This window comes from Mus caroli, unplaced genomic scaffold, assembly GCF_978045245.1.
Source record: "Mus caroli unplaced genomic scaffold, Mus_caroli_1 scaffold_17, whole genome shotgun sequence".
NCBI lineage: Eukaryota > Metazoa > Chordata > Mammalia > Rodentia > Muridae > Mus > Mus caroli.
The window spans coordinates 11,488,725-11,500,605 of record NW_028227272.1 but is presented as its reverse complement, the minus strand read 5'-3'; positions in this window follow the sequence as shown (position 1 = coordinate 11,500,605).

Genomic DNA, 11,881 nt, shown 5'->3' with positions numbered 1-11,881 from the left:
AGAAAGTGGGCAGCCTTGTCTAGTCCATGATTTTAGTGGGATTGCATCCAGCTTCTCTCCATTTACTTTGATGTTTGATTTCTACCCTAAGTTTTATTATTTCCTGCCATCTACTCCTCTTGGGTGAATTTGCTTCCTTTTGTTCTAAAGCTTCTAGGTGTGCTGTCAGACTGCTAGTGTATGCTCTCTCTAGTTTCATTTTGGAGGCACTGGAGGCTATGAGTTTTTCTCTCAAGACTGCTTTCATTATGCCCCATAAGTTTGAATATGTTGTGGCTTCATTTTCATTAAACTCTAAAAAGTCCTTAATTTCTTTCTTTATTTCTTCCTTAACCAAGGTATCATTGAGTAGAGTGTTGTTCAGTTTCCACGTGAATGCTGGCTTTCTATTGTTTATGCTGTTATTGAAGATCAGCCTTAGTCCGTGGTGATCTGATAGGATGCATGGGATTATTTCAATATTTTTGTATTTGTTGAGGCCTGTTTTGTGACCAATTATATGATCAATTTTGGAGGAGGTACCATATGGTGCTGAGAAGAAGGTATATCCTTTTGTTTTAGGATAAAATGTTCTGTAGATATCTGTTAAATCCATTTGTTTCATAACTTCTGTTAGTTTCACTGTGTCTCTGTTTAGTTTCTGTTTCCAGGATCTCTCCATTGGTGAGAGTGGGTTGTTGAAGTCTCCCACTATTATTGTGTGAAGTGCAATGTGTGCTTTGAGCTTTACTAAAGTTTCTTTAATGAATGTGGCTGCCCTTGCATTTGGAGCATAGATGTTCAGAATTGAGAGTTCGTCTTGCTCGATTTTACCTTTGATGAATATGAAGTGTCCCTCCTTGTCTTTTTTGATAACTTTATGTTGAAAGTCAATTTTATTCGATATTAGAATGGCTACTCCAGCTTGTTTCTTGGAAAATTGTTTTCCAGCCTTTTACTCTGAGGTAGTGTCTGTCTTTATCCCTGAGGTGGGTTTCCTGTAAGCAGCAAAATGTTGGGTCCTGTTTGTGTAGCCAGTCTGTTAGTCTATGTTTTTTTATTTAAGAATTGAGTCCATTGATGTTAAGAGAAATCAAAGAAAAGTGATTGTTGCTTCCTGTCATATTTGTTGTTAAAGTTGGGTATCTCTTCTTGTGGCTGTTTTCTTTTAGTTTTGTTAAAGGATTACTTTCTTGCTTTTTCTGGGGTGTAGTTTCCATCTTTGTGTTGGTGTTATCTCTTTGTTATCCTTTGAAGGGCTGGATTCATGGAAAGATATTGTATGAATTTGGTTGGTTTCTCCATCTATGGTAATTGAGAGTTTTGCTGGGTATAGTAGCCTGAGCTGGCACTTGTGTTCTCTTAGTGTCTGTATAACATCTGTCCAGGATCTTCTGGCTTTCATAGTCTCTGATGAGAAGTCTGGATTAATTCTAATAGGCCTGTTACTTGACCTTTTTCCCTTACTGCTTTTAATATTCTATCTTTACTTAGTGCATTAGTTGTTCTGATTATTATGTGTCGGGAGGAATTTATTTTCTGGTCCAGTCCACTTAGAGTTCTGTAGGCTTCTTGCATGTTCATGGGCATCTCTTTCTTTAGGTTTGGGAAGTTTTCTTCTATAATTTTGTTGAAGATATTTGCTGGCCCTTTAAGTTGGAAATCTTCATTCTCATCTACTCATATTATCTGTAGGTTTGGTCTTCTCATTCATTTACTTAGTACTTTAAAAATGTCATTTGTGGTTCCTGGATAACAAAAATGTTTCTATGAACAAGAAGCAATGCCAACATTTTGCTATACTGTACTGAGTTTTTCTTTTTCCCTACTACCCTCCCTGAATGAAGTAACTGAAGTTTTAGGGAAAATATAGTGACTATAGGAATGTTCTCTACTTATTAAGTACTGGCACACACCCCTTTGGAATTGGAGCTTAATCCGCTTTTAATGCTGCTCAGTAACTAATATAACAGCTCAGTGCCTTCTATTTTTTACTTCTGTAGTTAATATAGAAAAGTAAAATATGAATTTCCATCTATCAGTCAAAGTTATCTTCAGTTTCTGAAAATGGCAGACATGGCACTCATTGTTAATTTGTGAGATCATAGGAAGGAGATGAAATAGATGTGAGAGCATATAATCAAATTGTAAGTGAATTTGCTTCTGATATTTAACTCCATTGTATACCAGTAGGTCCTTGTGGAAGTATCTATCAGTGTTCAGAGCAACCAGCCTCTTGTTTAAATATTAAGAACAGGTCCAATGAAATCTTACAATCTATTATTTTTGTGTTTTGTGTCCAGTCTCATATGACAATGTTGGCATGGACACCAAGTGGCAATTATATGTATGAGTTAAATAAGTTAAAAACTCATTTTAACCTTTACTTTGAATTCTTCTTCTGACTATGTCTACTCTGAAACATTACAGTTTTGTTTTGTTTTGTTTTGTTTTCGAGTAAACTTATTTATTTACCCCTATTTTTAAAATTATTATGCTGCTTAATATATCAAGTTTATTCAGAAAAATACAAAATTGAGCAGTGGATCAAGGTGGAGAAGCACACTGTCTCAACACTGGAGTTACAGCTTAAAGAAATACTTCTGACTTAGAAGTTGGGTTATATCCCAGTACAGATGGTTGTGAGTCACCATGTAATTGCTGGGAATTGAACTCAGGTCCTCTGGAATTACAGTCAGTACTCTTAACCACAGAACCAGAGGCAGATGGAGGCAGGAAACTGGGAGGCAGGGGGGATGGGGAGGAGAATGGTGATTCAGGATCAGGTGTGGGGAAGGTCAGGAAAGATGGCTACATAAGCATGAAAATAAATGGAAAGCTGCAACTGATGGGGCTGGGGAGGTGGGTGAGTCTCCAGGATGAGACAGAGACCTGGGATAAGGTAAGTGCCCAAGAATCAATGTGGGTAGCGTTAGCTGTAACTCACTACATCGGGGATATGGAATCTGAAGAGGTCACCTCCTGAAGCCAGAAAAGCACCCCAGTAGAGTATTAGAGACCCCCAACCCACACACAAAACTTTCAACCCAAAATTTATTCTGTCTACAAGTAATGCAGGCATAAGGGAGGGAACAGAGATTAGGGGAATCAATAACAAGCCCAACTTGAGACCCACACCATGGGTAAGCAGCAGTCCAGTCCCTAACACTATTAGTGATACTCCTTTATGCTTACAAAGCGGAGCATGTTGTCCTCTGAGAGGCTCCACCTAGAAGCTGGCTCAGACAGATACAGACACCCACAGCCAAACAGTACATGGAGCCTGAGGGCTCTTATGGAAGAATAGGAGGAAGAATTTGGGGCCAGAAGGGGATAGGCACTCCACAGGAAGACAAACAGAGTGAAGTAACCTGGACACTTGGGTCTATCAGAGTCTGAACCACCAACCAAAGAACATACAGGGCTGGACCTAGACCTCCCTGCTCATATGTAGTAGATATGTAGCTTGATCTTCATGTGAGTTTTGAACAACTGGAACAAGAGCTATCCCAAAAGCTGTTGCCTGTATGTAGGATATGTTCTATTAGCTGGGCTGCCTTGTCTGGCCTCAGTGGAAGAGGAAGTGTTTCACTTTGCAGAGACTTGACGTGCAAGGGTGCGGGGAAATGGGGGAACATCCACTCAAAGAAGAAGGAGAGGGGATAGAGGAAGGAGTGTAGGAGTCAGTGACTGGGAGTGGAATATAAAGTAAATAAGTAAAAAATTAATAAAATTAAATTAAAAAATAAATTGGGTTGTAAATAGTTACAATGTTATATATGGAATAGTATTTTTTTTTTACAAGATCTCATATTGATTGGATGAGAAGGAGTTATCATGTAGTTCAGTGGTCTGTAAATATAAGGGTCATGTGTTTGACTTTACAGGCTCTATATTTTACTGTATAGACACGCCATACACACATGCCCATCAATGAGGCAAACATCTTTAATCATTCCTGTGCTCAGTGACTTTATATTAATCAAGGACAAGGAACAGAAGCGAGACCCATGAGGGAAAGATTAATACTTCTTTCTCATAGATAAAATAATGACTTCAGTAGAGAAGTACATTTTAAACCCATTTTTAGTAATACTGTATATAAACTTAAGATCATGTTATATTTTAACAAAGAAAGTGCTCAGTTCTGATATTACTTAGCATGGGATGAGGGTATGTATTGTCTACAGGTTGTTGTACCTATCTTCACCTTCACTGTTGCTGCCTAACTTTTCAGGCTCCACGGAGCTAATGAGACAGAAGGCATCTTTATCTTCAGCACCTTGTAAAGTCCATGCAGCTCAATCTATAGTCAATGGGATAACTGCCAGACTTCCTTTTGCTGGCAAAAAAGGCCAGAGCAGCCTGGATTAAGACTTGGCTGCATCCACTAGTTGTTTTAAAAGACAGTATCAAGCCTGAGGAGTGCAGCTTAGTGGTAAAATGCTTGCTTTGCCTGTATATGGCTGTGGGTTCTGTTTCTAGCGTTTCAAAAGAAAACAAAAAAAAGAAACCAACCATGACTACTTCAAGTCAACAGAAATTTGTGCAGGGCGAGTAAATATGTAGTTACTCTCTTATCAAAGACCAAGCTTTTAGGAAATGGAAGAGGGAAAGGAGTAGGATGGAGAAAGAAGGAGAGGGAGGGAGGAGGAGAGAAAGAAAAACAGAGAGAGAGAGAGAGAGAGAGAGAGAGAGAGAGAGAGAGAGAGAGAGAGAGAGAGAGAGAGAAAAGGGGTAGAGGAAACAAGGCTGTGAGTGAGGTCACACTGTAGACTGTCTTGGGAAAATAAGCTAAGCTCTTTCATTTGTCATGGGCATAAGCAACTAAAGCAGCTAGGATGCTTCCAGGAGCATCATTTTCCTTAGTCCAGCCAGTACCCACTGACAACAGACTGCTCTGTAACTATAGAGCTTTTCCTAACTTGTAAAAACCCAAAAGTTGAATTTTACACTAACATTTTCTTCTAATTCTTTTCATTGCCTTGTTTGCTGCAGGGAGGCAATAACAAAAAAGACCCTTGCCCATCTTTTTGAGAAGCAGAATACAAGAGGTACTTCTCTGACTAAGTTGGTAATGAAAAGTCTGTCGCTGATCAGGGTTCATCTTGTCTGTAAAATGCTTCATTGTGGCAAAATGTACATTCATGTCTTTTTTTTATAAATTTAAGAGAATGAGGTCAAAGGTGTGGTGGTACATACCTTTGTTGCCAGCACTCAAGGAGCAAGTCAGGCAGATCTCTGTGAGTTCAAAGGCAGCCTGGTTAGACATACAAGGTCCAGGCCAGTGGAGGGAAACAGAGTAAAATCCTGTCACGAACAACATTAACAACAACAAAGAAAACCAAACCAAACAAATATCAACAACAAAACTACCAAGTATATATAGAAGTAAAGAAAGGAAGAGAGAAACAAAGAAAGAAAGAAAGAAACAAACAAACAAACAAACAAAACAAGAAAGAAACTAGCTCCACAGTGTTTAGGACTGTGAACAGATGTCTTAGTCAGGTTTCTATTCCTGCACAAAGCACCATGACCAAGAAGCAAGTTGGGGAGGAAAGGATTTATTCAGCTTACATTTCCACATTGCTTTTCATCACCAAAGGAAGTCAGGACTGGAACTCAAACAGGTCAGGTAGTAGGAGCTGATGCAGAGGCCATGGAGGGATTTTACTTATTGGCTTGCTTCCCTCAGCTTGCTCAGCTTTCTTTCTTATAGAAAGACTACCAGCCCAGGGATAGTACCACCCTTGATCACTAATTGAGGAAATGCCTTACAGTTGGATCTTGTGAAGGCGTTTCCTCAAGGGAGGCTTCCTTCTCTGTGATAACTCCAGCTTGTGTCAAGCAGACACACGAAACCAGCCAGTACAACAGGCAAACAAGCAAAAAACAAAAATCCAGGGTTTTTGTTGTTGTTGTTTGCTTGATGTTGGAAAAAAAGCCATCACAGTTGGGCAGTGCTGGGCTCCTTCACTGTACATACTCTTCCCCGCTTTGGAGGGAGAAGCTAACAACTAGTACACCTTCCACGCGTATTTTCAGCCATTACTTTTTTTTAGACATTTTTTATTAGATATTTTCTTCATTTACATTTCAAATGCTATCCCCAAAGCCCTTTATACCCTCCTCCCACCCTGATCCCCAACCCACCCACTCCTGCTTCCTGGCCCTGGCATTCCCCTGTACTGAGGCATATGATCTTCGCAGTACCAAGGGCCTCTCCTCCCATTGATGGCCGACTAGGCCATCCTCTGCTACATATGTAACTAGAGACACAGCTCTGAGGGGTACTGGTTAGTTCATATTGTTGTTCCTCCTATAGGGTTGCAGACCCCTTTAGCTCCTTGGGTACTTTCTCTAGCTTCTTCATTATGGGCCCTGTGATCCATCCAATAGATGACTATGAGCATCCACTTCTGTATTTGCCAGGCATTGGCATAGCCTCACAAGAGAGAGCTATGTCAGGGTCCTGTCAGCAAAATCTTTCTGGCATATGCAATAGTTCCTGGGTTTAGTGGTTGTATATGGGATGGATCCCCAGGTGGGGCAGTCTCTGGATGGTCCTTCCTTCAGTCTCAACTCTGAACTGTCTTTGTATCTCCTTCCGTGGGTATTTTGTTCCCCATTCTAAGAAGGAGCAAAGTATCCACACTTTGGTCTTCCTTCTTCTTGAGTCTCATGTGTTTTACAAATTGTATCTTGGATAGTCTAGGTTTCTGGGCTAATATCCACTTATCAGTGAGTGGATATGAAGCGCGTTCTTTTGTTATTGGATTACCTCACTCACAATGATATCCTCCATATGCATCCATTTGCCTAAGAATTTCATGAATTCATTGTTTTTAATAGCTGAGTAGTACTCCATTGTATAAATGTACCACATTTTCTGTATCCATTCCTCTGTTGAGGGGCATCTGGGTTCTTTCCAGCTTCTGGCTATTATAAATAAGGCTGCTATGAACATAGTGGAGCATGTGTCCTTCTTACAAGTTGGAACTTCTTCTGGATATATGCCCAGGAGAGGAACTGCTAGATCTTCTGGTAGTGCTATGTCATTACTCTTTTTTTAAAACAGTTGGTAAAATAATTTGGAATCTTAAAACCATTTGGGTGGATCTTTGTTCATTCAAGAGTCTTGTTTAATAATTCCTGCAGTGCATAGCTGATGCAGTCACTGAGTGGTAAGGAGTGGTATGGGCAATGAACAATAGAGAGAGAGCTTTCTAACTCAAGAACCCAACCCACAATGCAGAGTTAGCAATCGCCACTGTCTTCTATTTGCATTGTCTTCTCTTGATGTGACACCGTCATTTTCAGAATAGAGTTCCTGAAATCACTATGTCAGACTCACCTGGGAACTGATTAGAACAGCTTTCCATGAGCCCTCTCATCAGACAGTCTGCTGGGAAAACATCAGAGTCTCCTCACAAATCTTGTAAATTTGGATGCCTACCTAAGTCCCTGTGCTAGCAGAGCAACCCTGCCACTGTCGCAGATTTCAGAATGTGTTCTAGCTACCCTGAAATCCCCCTTGCCCTCCCTTTGGAGAGGAGATGCTTCATCTCCCTAGCCTCCAATACTGAGGTAGTTCCTCCTGCCCTTTTGCTTCTGTCTTCAGAACAGAGAAGGCGCAAAACTTCTCTAGTCTCCTTGGGCAAACTCAGAGAATAATCTAGGAAGCAGGGAATGGGAGGCATCCACTACCAGCTTCAGGTGAGCTCAGCTGTGTGCTTTAAGTGATATTCAGAAAAACATCATCACTCTCAAGAATTTATAACATAACAATGCCCAAGCCCAGCAAGAAGATACAGTTTGATGGGCAAGCAGATACTACAGGCATCTCACTACCTACTACCCTAAATCTAGCCATCAACTCTGTTCTTTGTGATATCCTACTTACCACATATCCAGGATGGTATTCACTGATGACATATGAGGCTTGGAGACTGAACTGGATGGACATCTGCCTCAAAAAGAAGCTGACACTCACTGATTGTCTGAAACTAGGGAAGAACTGATGTTGGTCTGTGTGCCATTGCTGTCAAAGATGGCAAGCTGTTTCTTTAGCTCTTCCTGCTCAGTTCTAGTAATTGAAATCAAGCCTCCAATTTGTTTATGTTTTGTATGCTTAAGGCGTGACATTTTTATTTTGTTTACACAAGCATGGTTTTAAAACCAGAACATTCTATACACATTTGAGAACAATGCAATTATTACACTGGTAATAGTATGAATTCTCCTCAACGCTAGATTTTACTAGAGCATAAGAAACAGATAACTCCTTCATATATCTGTGTGTGTATATGTGCATGTGTGTGTGTCTCTATGTGTATATGTATATATACCAAATATACACAATGTATCTGACAGAAATAATATAAAGAAGAATTTATTATGGCTCAGAGTTCCAGGGGATTTCTGTTCAACATGATGAGGAAGAATGGCAGTGATAGTCGCTCAGTGTGTGCCAAAAAGAGCATGAGCAGGCAGGTTGGGCACATGATGGTTGCTGATCAGGAAACAGAGTACCAGCTAGAACTGGGGGAATGAATAATCTTCAAAGACCCTCCTCTATTGGCATAGAGCTACTAACCAAGCCTAACCTCTCAAAGGTTCTAGAATCTCCCTAAGCAACACCACATGCTAGTAGTCTAACCAGATGATCCTGTGTGGGACATTCAGCTTTAAACCATCTCTCTCTCTCACTCTCTCTTTCTCTCTCTCTCTCTCTCTCACACACACACACACACACACACACACACACACACACAGGTATTATAAAACAAATTTAAAGCTATAGTATGCTGGTTAGTTTTATGCCAACTCGTCTTAAGCCAGAATCACCGTATAAGAGGGGTTCAATTGAGACCTGCACAAGTCTTGGTTGCAGGGAATGTTGCAGTGCGTTTTTATAATGTGTAAGGGATATGGGAGGACTCGGTCCAAGGTAGGCATTCCCTCCCCTGGACAGGTGGTCATGGGATCTAAAAGAAAGCAGGAGCAAGATAGGAGGAGAAAGTCAGTAAGCTGCATGGCTCGATGGCCTCTGCATCAATTCCTACCTCTGGGTTCCTGACCTGCTTGAGTTTCTGTCCTGACTTCTCTTAGTAATAAAATGTTACCTGGAATACAAGTCATGATTCAACTTAAATTTCCACATTGCTGTTTATCACCAAAGGAAATCAGGACTGGAACTCAAACAAGTCAGGAAGCAGGAGCTGATGCAGAGACCATGGAGGGATGTTACTTACTGGCTTGCTTCCCGTGGCTTGCTCAGCTTGCTCTCTTAGAGAACCCAAGACTACCAGTCCAGGGATGGCACCACCCACAATGGGCTCTCCTCCCTTGACCACTAATCGAGTAAATACCTTACAGCTGGACTTCATGGAGGCATTTCCTCACCTGAAGTTCCTTTCTCTGTGATAACTCCAGCTTGTGTCAAGTTGACACACAAAACCAACCAGTACACCTGTCTTAGTTAGGATTTCCATTGCTATAAAGAGACACTATGACCAAGGCAATTCTCATAAAGGACATTTAATTATGGCTGACTTACAGTTTCAGAGGTTTAGCATTATCATCATAGGGGGAAGCAAGGCAGTGTGCTGGCAGACATGATGCTGGACAAGGAGTTGAGAATTCTGCATTTTTATCCAAAGGCAGCCAGGAGAAGACTGATTTCCAAGCAGATAATAGAGGGTCTTAGTGCCCACCCCCATAGTGGCATGATTCTTTCAACAAGGCCAAACCTATTCCAACAAGGCCATACCTACTAATAGTGCTACTCCCTAGGCCACGAATATTCAAACCACCACATACTCTGACCAGTGAGTTTGTTAAGATGTGGTCAGGAGCCTCTCTGTTTGTCATTCATGTCACATTACAGAGGGTTCCTAAACTTTCAGGAGAGATTCCACTTAAAGGCCTCATGCTGAGTACTAAGCCAATCAGCCTCCCAGCCCTTAGTGAACCAGAAAGAACTGGTATGACATCCACCCCACCTCCCCAACAACTCCCCCCATTAAAGTATGTAAGGCTTGGCAGAACTCCAGTACAAGTGAAATTAGAGTAAAAATCAGAACCAAAAGGCAGTCCTATCAGTCTGCCGCTGTGTTAATTGGAATCCACAGGGGCCTCCTTCCAGGACCCTCCAGGGCCAAATCCAGAGATGTTCAAGGCCCTCACAAATTAGGCGTATTTACAGCCATGCTTCCAACCCTTCTGTATATGTAAATAATTTTTCAATTACTTACAATGCCTGATACAACATAAGTGTACATGAAAAGCTGTCTTACTGTATTATTAAAGCATTTTTATATATTCAGTATTGATGCAGTTTTTAGAAAAGCACTTTTGATATGGCTTCACAGATACAGAGATGTTGCTGGTTCTTGGGGAAATAGAGGTGGCATTGGTAGAAATGTGTGTTCTTAACTTCCACTGCCTGCTTTGGCACATATGGTGTGACGGCACTTTCTAGACTCCACAGGTGTCCTGTCACTCTTCCCAGTGGCTACTTTGACTGCATAAAATTGCCCACTTAGACCTGGGGTTGAAAGTTGTTTTCTTGGGTGCAGGTAAGATCTGCCCACTAAGAGGGATGTCACCTGAGGTAGAAATGCAAATTCTTCAGCCCCTCAGAACCAGAAATGGAAAGGGAATAAGCAACCCATGGAGAGGCAGGACATACTGAAATCCCTCAAGCACCAGCCCTGAGTGAGCTTGGAGGACCACAGACGTACAGCTCAGCAGACCAGGTATGGAAAGAGACAATCACCTTTGGCACAGGCCTTCCTGATAATCTTAACACAATGCAGGAATGTCCTAAACCTCTTTACATCTGTATGCCATATAGAAAGAAGTTGGAAATTAGAAGAAACAGAACTTCATTTGTTGTCTTTGGCAAGAGAGTTTATTGCTGTTTTATTTAGCTGGAACCTCCCTTCTTACTCCTTAGCACCAACTGAGTGTTTATTCTCCATACCTGGAAGGCACTTGACTCAAGAATAAACTCCCAGAATAAACTAGGAGACTAGGGTCATATCCTTTGTACCATCCCAGGTGCTGCAGCAGACAAGTACCAGGCCTTTATTTTTGATTATTGTCAAGGAAACCTACTTAGGAATGATCCAAAGAACCTCAAAACTATTTCTATGCTTTCGACAGAAAAAGCCAAATTAATTTGACTGATTGTTATAACCAAAGTAGCTTAATTAAATGAATTGGTTCCCAGTGTTCAAATATTCTTGCTTTCAGACCAGCTCTCCTGCTCCTGCTATAAATACTCCTCTTGGTGCATTTGGAGTCAGAGGACAGGGATATGCTGCCATTTCCTCTGCTAATTTTGCATTGTTAAGGAGTCTGGCCTGGAGCCACAGAGGAAAAGCTGCCATGCTTGCTGGTTTGTGTGTGTGCTTTCCTCATAGGAATGATTGCTTCCTGCAGGGTTAAGGACCTGGGCCCACTGCACACTAGCCATTCCCTCCGCTATTAGAGCTTGCACTTTTACTGCTTAAGGATAGGATTTCAGTGTATCCCCCACAGGCTATCTCAGGTAAAGGGGATGTTGTAGTCCCACTGTCCTCTGTGACAAAAAAAAAAAAAAAAAAAAAAAAAAAAACATCCTATTTGAAAACTGATTCTTCCCTAGATGGCAAAGTATTCAAAGTCACTTAGTTAAAATGTTTTCTATATCTAAACAGGAACAGCTCCCAAGATGTGGCTGTGATCCAGAAAAGCCTTACATTTTTCAAAAAGTTGATTGTTTCTTTACACCAGAATGTCCATATTTTAGTGGGGGAAGAAATGGCTGTTTAGCTTGAAAGACTTTTCAGTCTGAACAGATAAAAGCGGCTTGAGGAGTGGGTGTGGGAGGGAGTAGCAGTGGCCTTCAGAGGAT